We start from the raw sequence: 13,279 nt of genomic DNA, 5'->3' as shown, positions 1-13,279 counted from the left end.
GCTAAAAATTTAGGACATGTTACAAAACTATATTGTCTAGAATTTTAGAAGAGTACTTTTAATATTGGCCGGTTATTTTTCACACAGCGACGTTAACTAGGCAATGTACTATTACCTACAGCCTGTCTCAAAAAAAGTTGTGCAAGTGAAAAGGGCCCTCTTTGGCAATTAGAAAATACCGTTGTGACACGATGCTTACATCAACGTCACGGGCATAATCTTAGCTCTCAAATACCGTTTGTTCTGTTCAATTTGCTTGTTTTAATCTCGAGATATGCTTTATTAACGACGAAAGGGTAAAATCACAATTGTGCCACTTTTACTAGGGAAGAGAGCTTTGCATGCAAATAAGCGATAGCATCAAGTTTATCAAGAGTTCCTTCGTGAAATCAAAAGAATGCATCAATTACACAACACAAATGTTTTTTTTACTGTTTTTACTATTTAATCATGATGCAGGAATAACGATTCTCTTTTTCCACAAAAAAGATAAATAAATATTTCACATTCTGCTGTAAAATTAAATAAAAAAAAATTATGTGCACGTCAATGATTTTATCATGGTAAATACTGTTCTCTTAGTCACTGAAGACATACAAATATTGTACACTTAGGTCCGTATGCACAAAAGAGTTAGAGAGGGTCTAAAGTTAGACCTGGTCTAACTGGAATTAAGTTCCACCAGGAATGGTCCTTATTTTACTCTTATTTCCTTAATAGAGTAGCTAGCAAATTCTAAAGATTTTAATGCAACGTTCAAAAATAATACAAAATAACATAAACAAATGTAAAGGAAAATGTCCTTTCTCATGTTACTAAATTCCACTTAGATCAGGTCTAACTTTTTACCCGGTCTAACTCTTTTGTGCATACGGACCTTATAAGTTTATATTACTTGTTGGGAGAGAAAGTAGACAAAATAATGCACGCGCACTGATGTTGATGCGAATAATGCGTCTAATGCACGAGCCCCGAAGGAAGACGCGTCAACATCAGCTATATCATTGATTTACATGTACAGCTCTCTTCCCTAGTAAAAGTGGCACAATTGTGATTTTACCCTGCCGTTGTTAAATAAACATATCTTGAGATTGCAACAAGCAAATCGAACAGAACAAACGGCATTTGAGAGCTAAGACTGCTCCATTGACGTTGATGTAAGCATGATGTCACAACAATATTTTCTAATTGTCAAAGAGGGCGCTTATCACTTGCACAACTTTTTTTGAGACAGGCTGTATAACATTAACTAAAACACCAAAGTACGAGTATTTCCAAACATCTAAATTAGCTAAAAATTTAGGATATGTTACAAAACTATATTTTCTAGAACTTTAGAAGAGTACTTTTAATATTGGCCGGTTATTTTTCACACAGCGACGTTAACTAGGCATATCCCCATACTTTTAACGTAGGCTATTTGTAGAGGTCACGCGTCAATGGGAAAGAGCACTGTGTATTTTGTATAGGAAAACGGACAGTAACTGCAGTATGACCAGTTTTAGAAGCAGGAGGAAGCCGAAGAACCCGGAGAAAACCTGGGACAGCGAGTATGGACTTGAAAACAAATGCAAATTGCAAAATGCAAACTGCTGTGGCTTGAACCTGGTACCTGTAACTTGGTGGGGCTAAGGGAGGACCGCTACACTAACCCACTTTCCCATACAACAGAGACATGGTATCTTGGTTCATGTTAATGACTGCGATTTGTCCGGCGATTTGTATTCAAAGTGCAGTGGCGATTTTATTTGTAGAAACTCATCGTATTTCTTACCACGCTGCAACTATATGATATCATATTACGACAGGGCCGGATTTACCTTTTGGAGCTCTAGTCCAGGCCAAAATTGAGATGCCCAAATCTCACCTTGTGGTGATGTTGAAGCCCGTAGGGTGAGATATATCCACGGGTACTGATACTCGTCGGAAATGTTTGATGATTTCTGCTGAAGAAACGTGATTCGCGCACACAAAAAGGGATAACTTTTCAAAACATATTTGTGAAATTATAAAGAAAACTATGTTCTTCATCGCATACGCAAACCTCTGTTTCGGGACTTGTACGCTTTTTTGATGTCACAAATGGCATCTTTGAAATATCTTTCGCGTTTTAACCAATAAAAGGGGGCATTATTGAAAGGCAAAAAATATCGCGAAATTGCTAAAACAGTGGTGTTTATCCTTTGAAAATTTCGCGAAATGAGATGCAAAAAGTCGCGAGGGGGGCCCTGGTGGGGTCCAAAGCTGTTGGCATTATATGTTGATATGCAGGACGGTGCCAACATTTGACCCATACAGTGATAGGAACAACATAATGTAACATATTTTGGTAAATATGACCAAGCATTTCAATATTAACAATGAAAGGGAGAATCCCTTCCTTATCAGCCCCAGGTCCGGGCCCATCAGACCCAATTGTAAATCCGGCATTGTATGATCTGTACAATCCAGACACATTCCTATAAGGAATGATTGTAATGTTTTCTATGTATTATTTCTTCATTTGTGCTAATATCTATTGCAGGGAGCAACGGCACTTCACATATTGTGTAACAAGTACAACTACAGTTACAGGCCGGAGGATGATATGGAATACTACAATATCATACTGATGTTGATACGTAAATATGCTGATACAACAATAAAGAACCAGGTTAGAAAAATAAAGTTACTATAAATTTTTAAATCCTGTGATATCTACAAGGTGTAAATTTCAAAAGAATAACAAAACTAAAGGTTTTGTATTAGAAACCCTTACCTTGCATTACACTTTAACTATTACTAGGGTATAGTAGAAACATGGTGTTTTTAGACAAAGCTGCTGACACTCAGTGACAGATATCTACAAAGTTCACAATACACACACTATGTGTTTTACATATTTTCATTTACCTGGTTGTATTTTGGAACGTTTTCCCACTTTCCTATCAATTGCCAAATGTCAATATAAAGTAAGGCTTTAAAAACTTATGTATTACCGATTTTATTCGCTAAAGCCATTTGTAATGTGTAAAAATAAGGTGAAATTGTAAAAGTACATTTTCGACATAATTTATATCACCTAGGCTTAAATTTACAATAAAACTCTCTTAAAGCGTTTCGGAGAGGAGCATGACCACTTAGCGGGGTTTACACTCACATATTGAGGCAAATAAAGCCGACACACAAGATCCCAAAGCTTGATATAACTGTTGCCACACCTGTTCCATGAAATGATTTTAACGGGAGGTTTTTAAACACCCAAAAATGTTTTGGTATAATATTTTTGACCTTCACTAACAACCACAAGACTTGGATTTTGACCTCTTGGGTTTTGTTCCTATATATTGATAAGATCAGTGTATTGATTACTATTTTTAGTTAAATGGCTAAAACAACGTTTCTCTCACCATCGTAAATGATTTCCATAATAGTTCCAACTTAAACAGTCAGTCACAACATTATATCTCGAAAACAGTGCTGAGGTGTGTTTTCTCTGACGTGACTATTGTAAAGAGTTCCATGGAAAGCGTTCTTAATACTACCCATTTTGTAGAATTGACTGTTAGATGTTATGTCCCTATGTGTAGAATAAATATCATTAGACGCTGAGGCCGAGCACTGTTTAGAAATGATCTCTAAATGATCACAAAACCTTCTAAAAGAGCATCTTAACCTCCTAGACACTTATTTTTTTTAAACAAATAACTGAATTTCAAAAAATAAAAATAAAATGGAAGAAACCTCAAAAAAGGAAGCGGGAGAGAACGTGAAACATGTTTATTTTTTATTTGCTATTATGGTAATAGTCAATTCAGTCTAAATATAGCGGACATTTCCAATATTTTTATAAAGTATTGTCTTAACCTTATCACATAAAGATATTAAATGCTATTATATTATTCAACCATCATTGAATACGTATTATGAATGAATGAATGGCCGTGAAGTTGCGTACTAAATTATATACATTTGTTACTTTAATTAAGTAATAAGCAGGTACATGTTTTTTAGAATCCGACAGGTGCCAAGATAACGCCCCAAAAATTGAGTTATTGAGGCCAAAGGTCACACAAGAGAATTAATGTTTTACATGTCTTAATCAAATTATGAAATGTCACCATTTCTTTATTTAGTCCCAAGGAGTAAAAAAGTCAATGGTCATATATCTCTACATGCCTGATTAAGTTAGTATAGTCACAATAAGTCAAAGGGTAGCTGATAGCTGATATTGATGCGTCTAATGCACCCTTTCGGGGCGCATGCATTAGACGCATCAACATCAGCACGCGTGCATTATTTTGTCTAATATCTCTCCCAACAAGTAATACGCGTTCATCCTATAACATGTATAAGTGCGCAATATTGGTTTGTCTTTTAACATGTCTTAAGTGACTAAGAGAACAGTAATTACCATGATAAAGTCATTGACATGCACATGTATTTAATTTTTACAGCAGAATGTGAAATATTTATTTATCTTTTAATCTCTTTTAAGTGAAAAAAGAGAATCATCATTCCTGCATCATGATAAAACAGTCAAAAACATTTTGTATTGTGTAATTGATGCATTATTTTGATTTCACGAAGGAACTCTTGATAAACTTGATGCTATCACTGTTACATGTAAAGCCCTCTTCCCTAGTAAAAGTGGCACAATTGTGATTTTACCCTTTCATCTGTAACTAAACATATTTCGAGATTAAAACAAGCAAATCGAACAGAACAAACGGCATTCTTAAAAGAGCTACGTCTACACCCTTGACGTTGATATATGTCACATATTACCAGAGAGGGCGCTTTTTACTTGCACATTTTTTTTGAGACAGGCTGCATATCATTAATTAGGCATACTGGTGATAACTGGAGATTACTCTTGACTTTATTATTCCTTGGGATCAGACGAAAAATTTGTGATATGCTTTAAGGGACGCACCACTTGTCGCTTTTGGCGGCTTAAAAAAAAATTCGCCACGTGGCGAAAAAAAAATAACCCCGACCACAACCTCCTAACCCCCTCTTAAAGTCTAATGGTGCGTCCCTTAACTTGATCAAAGCATTTTTCAAATTAAATCCCCCGTGTGACCTTTTGCTCAAATAACTCAATTTGCTCAAGGGTGCCTTCTTGGCACCCAGCAGATTTTGAATTATGCCTACCCTCCTCTACTTGACGCAAACAATTTGCATTATTACGCAACTTCGCGGTTTTACTGGGCCCTCAATGATCTTCCTCGACTATATTTCTTATTCAGTATGGCAAAACACCACTTGACCTACTTACTGGTTACAAGAAGAAACAAGTAGAGAAACAATACAAGGTAATTGCAATCTTTTCCCGATACAATATTGTTGAAAATGTTATTTTTTCCAACAGGAAGTCTATTTTGAATAACAGAAAGTGCATAAAACTGCATTACTGCAAAATGGAATATAGACCTACATACTAAAAATTAGTACAAGTTAATTGGCAAGTTACAAGCAACCTACAGCATTGAAAGAATGTGTCACTGTTTCCCGACGATATCCCATAATTCAGTGGGATTTCCCCTTAAGGGCTGGGGTATGAACGTTTGGACAGTATTTATTTTGGGACATTAGAGCACATCAGACATATCGAATTGCATTCTGAATACGAAGAATGTCATTCTGATATCAAATAATTTTGATTTTTGAAATTCGCAATGTAATACACATTTTATGGCAAATCATTAAAATTGATATTTTTGATATTTAACAGTACTTGAAGTAAACTTTATAAATCTGATGATTTAGACTTAAAGTGTATGTAGGTGGGATGAAAAGCCGACGATCAATTGAAAATTTTGACCTTTCGTATTGAAGATATGGATTTTTTCCCAAAACACCAAAAAAATTAGGTATTTTTGGGAAAAAAATCCATATCTTCAATATGAAAGGTCAAAATTTTCAATTGACCGTCGGCTTTTCCTCCCTGCTACATACACTTTAAGAATATATCATTAGATTTATATAATTTACTTCGAGGACTGTTATATATCAAAAATTTAAAAATATCAAATTTTTATAATTTGCCATAAAATTTGTATTATATCAGTTCGGGGGCACTGCTAATTCAAAGACGTCTCTGATATCAAAGACTCTTCAGTGCCGAGTCACCTGACAGTATCATAATTCAAAGACGTCTCATAAATCACATACTCCCTAGTCTCAAAACCCAGCCGCAAACGATATTGTGAACGTGAACTGGCGCAACGGGAATAATTTTGCGAGTAGGCCTAATCAGCATGATCACAGGGTTGTAGCTAGCCCAAGTGCCTGCTAGCTCCTGCTAATTTTACTATATCCAATTTATGAATTAAATCGTGGGCTCGGGATACACTCTTTCTAGTGAACGTGAGAAATCGGAGAACGCTAAAAAAATGTTGCTCTTTTTCATAATTGAGCTTAAATGCTGAAGAATAACTTTGCTCCCTCGACGACATTTTGCAGACTTTCAATTCTCCGGACACATCAAAACTGTTTATTGGTTATTTTCGGAGCATATATTTTTTTTACAGATTTCCAACTGAGCCGAGAATTTTAGTTTTAGGCTTAGGGGAAACTGGGGTAATTGTGGCCCCTTTTGCATTTTTACCATGTAATTCTTTAAGTATGAACTGGAGAAGTAAAATTTCTGCATGAGTGGATAGAGGCAATGGGTACCTATAAGATGTGATAAATATAATTGGAAAATATATTGCAATTTGCATAATAATTAACATGTTTTAGGGGCCACAATTACCCCAAGCGGGGTAATTGTGGCTCCTGAACAAAATAAAGAATTTAAAGAGTATTGTGAATCCAGTTCTTACAGTCATTGCGATAATTCAGGCCATTTGGACTGGTTTATTTACCAGAAAAGGGCATTTTAAGGCATTTTGTAAAATACTTGTTATTATGCTAAATTTTGCATGCCGAAACCGCGGCCGGATCTGACTGTTCATTATACTTCCTTGTTTTGACTTGAAAACATACTAAATATGTCTTTTTTGTTTCAATAATGACCCCAAATGGCTAATTTGATTAACATATAACAGATTAATGACCAAAATAGCTTTTTAGGGGGTCAGATGCAAGACATGAACAGGGGCCACATTTATCCCAAGCCGGGTATTACATAATATGCAAATTTAGCTCATTAAATAAACAATTTTTTAATAAAATTGTTATATCAATGGGAACTGTTATGATTACCTTTCATGTCAAACACATACAAAATAGTCAGTGATACAACCAATAAGTACCACCCCTATGAATAAAAAGTGGACTTGCCACTTTTTAGAGCCATTTGCGATGTCGCTCCGCTAATTAGACCCCCCTCATAAAAATGTTAATGCTATTTGAATATTTTTTCACCAAACAGTAACATAAAGACCACTCTTTCATACAATACAAAGTTAAGTCATCTAGACCAATGCTTAGTATAAAGACACCCTGATAAAGACAAAGGGGCCACAATTACCAGGGGGCCACAATTACCCCACGCAGTCTCCGCCTATATTTAACACTCGTGCTCAATAATTACTTCAATTCAGCCTAAGTTTAGGGTTTTCTGTTTTGCTTGAGGGGGATGTGCTATAATAGGCCTATAGTCATTATATCTATGAAAGATAGGCCTATAATTCCTAACAAATTTCCTGCGGACCTGACTTCTGCATGGGTATGAACCTGCTCAATTAGGCCTAGGCCCCCTATATGGATAAATGCAAGTTAGCCTTTTCTTTTCTGACGGAGAAGGATGCCTGAGGGGGATGTGCTCCCTCAGAAGTTGGAGAATTATTTTCAAAAAGTTATGAAAGGCACAATAAAGTCATTTCCCAGCAAACACAAAAACGTTTTAAAAACGTTTAAATAAGTTATATTTTGGCTTTTGGTTTTGGTAAAAACGTTTTAATAACATTAAAGTGTCGGGTTATATAAAGGTCATGATATCGTTTTAAAACGTTTTGTATGAAAACACAATACAACAATATTTTTAAATGTTTTCAAAAAATGTTATTTTGCAAACATTTTTGCCAAATATTGTGTCAATACTTAAATAACATTATGATAAAATGTTTGAAACCAGCAAACACAGAAATGTTCTTGAAATGTTTTTTCAAAACCTTTTAATAACATTTAAATGTCGGGTTATATAAAGGTCATGAAAACGTTTTTAAAACGTTATTGAAAATATTTTGGGCAAACATTTTTCGCAAAATATTTTTTCAACCCCAAAATAACATTCTGTTTAAAATGTTTTGTATCAAGTTTTCAAGAATGTTTGTGGAATGTTATTAAAACGTTTTTATACCCTTTATATAACCCGACATTTAAACGTTGTCTGTAAAACATTTTTGTTTGCTGAGCATTAGATTATCAAAAAATGGTAAAACGTTTCCTGACAACCTTTTATAACCTTTTGCGAATGATGTCGAAAACGTTTTGTGTTTGCTGGGTTGGTGTAAAAGTTTACACTTATTATTCGTATTATTTTGGGCATAACAGATTTCAACGGACCCGACGTACTTGTGAGGGGAATATTATCCTCAAACTAAAAGCCAATTGGTGCATCATTTTGCATTAGGCCCCTATTATTAACTTATTTTTCCGACCATCATGATTAAGCATAGCCTATAGGCCATATAACCATGTCATGATAATGCATAATATGTATTTTAGAATGGATTTCCAGTGGATGCGACTTCCCGTCACAAATTTCAAGCATGAACATAATTATGATTATGATGACTCAGAACGTAGGCCTACTCTTCCTCGTTTCTTCTTGTTTTCTTCCTTGTTTTCTTTCCATTTTCCCCCTTTCGTTTGCCTAAAAATCCCCGGATATTGAAATGAGCCTGGGTGGCTGTGGCAAAACAAAATTTTCAACCCAGTTTTGCTAATATTTTGTCCTGATTTTTGTATCTTTTTCGTTCCGGTATTATTGGCAGTTATTTTATATATGTTTTCAGTTGTCGGGTTATTTCTTTCAATTTTTGGGAAATCAGACCGAAAAAGTAGACCTTTTTCTTTTCCCTCCCTTTTCCGCCCTTCAATTTTTGTAGGGGGCACTATACTGCCCCACTGGCTATGCCCAGGCCCGTACGCAGAGTGGGGCCTTGCGGTGAGGCAAAAGTCCTAAAAAAAATCCTAATTTACGACCGTAGTGAGCAAAAAAATATGTTTTTATGCTTTTTCGTCCCAAAACGGTCCAAAGTTTGTGAAGAAGGTCCACTTTTTACAAAATTGCCCCCTGGAAAAAAAAAACCAAAAACACTTTTTCAAAATCAGCACCCCGCAAAAAAAAAACGGGCCTGGCTATGCCACTGCTCTATCACTCCCTCTCCCTTCTCTCTTTCTCTCTCTCTGTCTCCCTCATTTTTGTTAAGACCCGGGGCTGCAGGCCCCAAAGCCCCACTCCCTGGGCAGTGGGCACGCGCCTGGTTTACCGTAATTTGTTGATCTATTTTGAGCCACCTAATCATAACATAACCCTACCACTATCAATAAAATACAAGTATCCATATTTCTCCGAATTCATCCCATGCACGTGTGCAAGAGTCAGGCCACGCGGTTAGGCCTGAACGTTTCCGTAGGGGCCTACCATTTTTCAAGTCATTTTTGAATATAAGTTGCCGCCACAATGCGTGCCAAAATCGCTCCCCTCCCCTCGTTGACTGGCCAAAATTCATTGTTCCCTCCTTTTTTTGCCTTGCCAAAATATTCACTCCCCCATGACTTGGGATTTTTGTTACTTCAAAACGTTGGATATGGCTCGATTTTGCCAATCTAAGTGTTTTCTGGGACCATTTGTCAGAATTTGCACAGATAGATATGATGTTTGCACAGGCAGATATTTGCTAAACATAGGAAAGCATATTCCGATACAGTCACCTTCTTTCCGATATGCTGCATCTAGCCCCAAACTGTAAAAAAGCACGACATATGTGATTTCACAGACCCCCGTATGTGAAATCACTGACCCGTCTTTGATATCAGAGACGTCTTTGAATTAGCAGTGCCCCTGAACTGATATTGTGATTTTCAAAAATGAAAATTATTTGATATCAGAAAGACATGCTTCGTATTCAGAATGCAATTCGATAGGTCTGAGGTGCTCTCATGTCCCACAAAAATACTGTCAAAACGCAATAAACGCTCATTTTAGATCCCTTAAGGGTGTTATTTTCTTCGGAAGAAGAGTTGTATAAAAATACTGGTGGTCGTAGTTTTTACAACAAAAATAGGGGGGGTGGTATAATTGTTACACCACTACTCAAGCATTTTTAGCACTTACAATTCAAGAGAAAAACAAACAAATATATTGCACATTTCTTAATCTTAATTTCTTCTTGAGACTAATTTGTTTTGGGTCAGTATGCGTAGATGAGGGTCAAAACTATTTGGGGGGGGGTGAGCCTGTGTGTATAATAGAATTTTCATTTTGCTTAAACATCCACTTTCACTTTTTTCAAAATGATTAAGTTTGGCTGTTCTCATCAATTGTTTTGATCATTTTTTCTCTTACTTTTGCACAATTGTTCCCTAAACTTATTGCTCTGCGCAATAAGCTGTTTTATAGACCAAACCATCCGGACCTCCATACCGGAACGGCTTGTTTACAAATCGTCTCTATAACTATTTTTCTCCTTCACATTAAACAGTATGGCTTTTGCGCAAACTGTCTACTGATATGACCATTGTCTGCCTTACGCAAACAGTTTATGATTCCTGGACAAAAAAAATCCTGGGTTACTCATTCAGTGGATGTTTTAAGGATGCTTTAAGGTATCCTCTGTTCTTCCATGAGGCCATCGATCAATAAAATCGTGCAATCAGATATATCACCAATGTTGATTTTCGAACACATACTGGACCTTTGTTTGCCAATCTTACAACTCTTCGTCTAAATAATATCAATTACCTTTATACTGCATTTTTTATATTCAAAAGCTCAGAATTAGTTGCTTCCTGCACTTGTAACTATTTTTGATATACTCCCATTAGTGCTTTAATTCATAGTCATCCGCCTCTTGTCCGCTCTAAACTTGCTGCTAACTCAATTAAAGTGCATGGAATCAACATCTGGAACTGCTTTCCAAAACGATTTGCCAGTAAATGAATTCTCTTTGACTTTGTCTTCACATTTTAGACTAGGGATGAAATCAAAACTCGGTCGGCAGTTGATATCAATTCAGTGATACATTTTTCAGAAATGTTGTTGAAAAATTCGCATACTTTATGCGTTTATGCAATAATTATAAAGTACTGTTGTTTGATTGCTCATGTCGGCAAGAGTTTTTAACTATAGAAAATGTTGATAAAAAGTATACATTTTCTTAGGCAAAAAAAAAGTAGGTTTGTCTCATGTCCCCCGGGCGTATTGGATTTCACAATTGTTATTTTATTTTCATAAAATGAAGACAAATTGTTATTGGCAAACCAAAACCGGTGAGTTTTCAAGGCGGTAACCATCTGAAGACTTGATTTATTGGAAAAAGTAGAGAATAAATACCGCATTACATTTCAAATTCCTTACTAACCTTGACTTAATACTAATCGGACACACAAGTAAAACAACAATAGTATCTGCATTAATCACTGATGCAATGACTTAAAACAAGACTAGCAATAATTATTACGGTGTGCACAACAGAAGAACTCGATCAACCTCCTAACATGGAACTTTGTGTTACTGCAGTTTTTCATATGCAAAATAGACCTGCAGCTCAATCATTTCCACGTTTTATCAGGAAATAGAAGTGGTTACGTCAAATTCCAAGTTAACCAGGGTTGAACAATACAGTAATATTATATTTTCTAAATCAAATATTAAAAAAAAAATTATTATGACTTTAAAGTTTTAAGTTACCAAGCAGTTTGGAATATAAAAATATATTTCATGTAACTGATAATTTAAATCATTACGACATGAAAAAAAAATAAACATCTGAAAATATTTTTATGAGCAGGAATTGACATTACATCGTAAACTGATGGCGTCGGGAACAAAACCAGTTGATGTGATAAAGGTTTTCTTCTGCGGTGATCCTGCTGCAGGGAAAACCACAATCAAAAGTACGCTGACGAAGGTAAGCGTGGTTAATATTCTAATCTGTGCCCAATATTATGACATTTTGTACCTCACGTTTCACATGAAACAACTGTCGATAGTGAGTTGAACAAGGACAACCTAAAAAGGACTGTTTAATGTACTGCCCGACAAATAATGAATAGAGTGTTATGGCAATTAGTCCGTGTCTCTTCCAATTTCTCCCTATTGCTTACAAAAAAGTACACATATATCTGAAGAAAGATAACAAGAGCAGAAAGAAAGAACAGTTTACCAACCCAAAGTGTTATCATTAACCAAGACAACAAATAAACTCAAATCCCGACCGGTACACAACCCAAAGAAAGCAAGGGAATGTGCCGACATGGGCTTCTCTAGACGGACGCTCTATACATTAGGCTACAAGCTCGGTCAACCATAAGCTCCCACTGATAATAATACCAAGAAGAAATTCACTTTGGCATATACATTTGTTTTAACCACCATTACTAATACAATGACAATTTCGTAGGTCTGTCAAATTATTTAAAACTACATTTTAGACTATTTTTTTTTCAATATATCACAAACAGAAGCTTGGTTTATTTTCGAGGATCAAGGACGCAGCTACTAGACGTAGCAAAAAAGCGGTAAGGTTTTAGAGTGGGCCATGCACATACGTACCGATGGGATGTCGTAATTATTTTTTAATACACTGCAATAAAGTAAGATCGAGAAATACTATCTCGAAATCTGCATATAAATGATAAGGAATGATGTCATAAGTATATGCTTCGGAAGAGGGGACAACTTGGAAGAGCAAACATTTTTGGCAAGCCATATGAGCATGATGAGAGGGGGGTAAACAATTTTGACAAGAAAAAAAGAGGGAGTATCAAGCAATTAGGCTAACAATATTTCGAGCATATTGGTAATATCATGTAATTTAGAAAAATGTTTTAAAATAAATTGGTACTACAGGTCGGTAAATATAAGTAGGGTTTTTAAACAATTTGGCATATTTATTTGACTTAACCACCATTGCTAATATAATGACAATTGCGTGGATCTATCAAATTATTTACTACTTGTTCATTTTAGACAATTTTCTTTATTTTATCATCTGAAAGGGACTTCTCTTGGGAAATATTAACCCTACTCAAACTTACACAAATGCTGTGAAAATACATATTACATGCTTGATACGCAGCACCGGCTATTTAAGCCACTTTTAATATGTGCAATCTGTGT

Source organism: Amphiura filiformis, chromosome 20 (assembly GCF_039555335.1).
Source record: "Amphiura filiformis chromosome 20, Afil_fr2py, whole genome shotgun sequence".
Taxonomy (NCBI): domain Eukaryota; kingdom Metazoa; phylum Echinodermata; class Ophiuroidea; order Amphilepidida; family Amphiuridae; genus Amphiura; species Amphiura filiformis.
Note: the sequence above shows the minus strand (reverse complement) of the source record.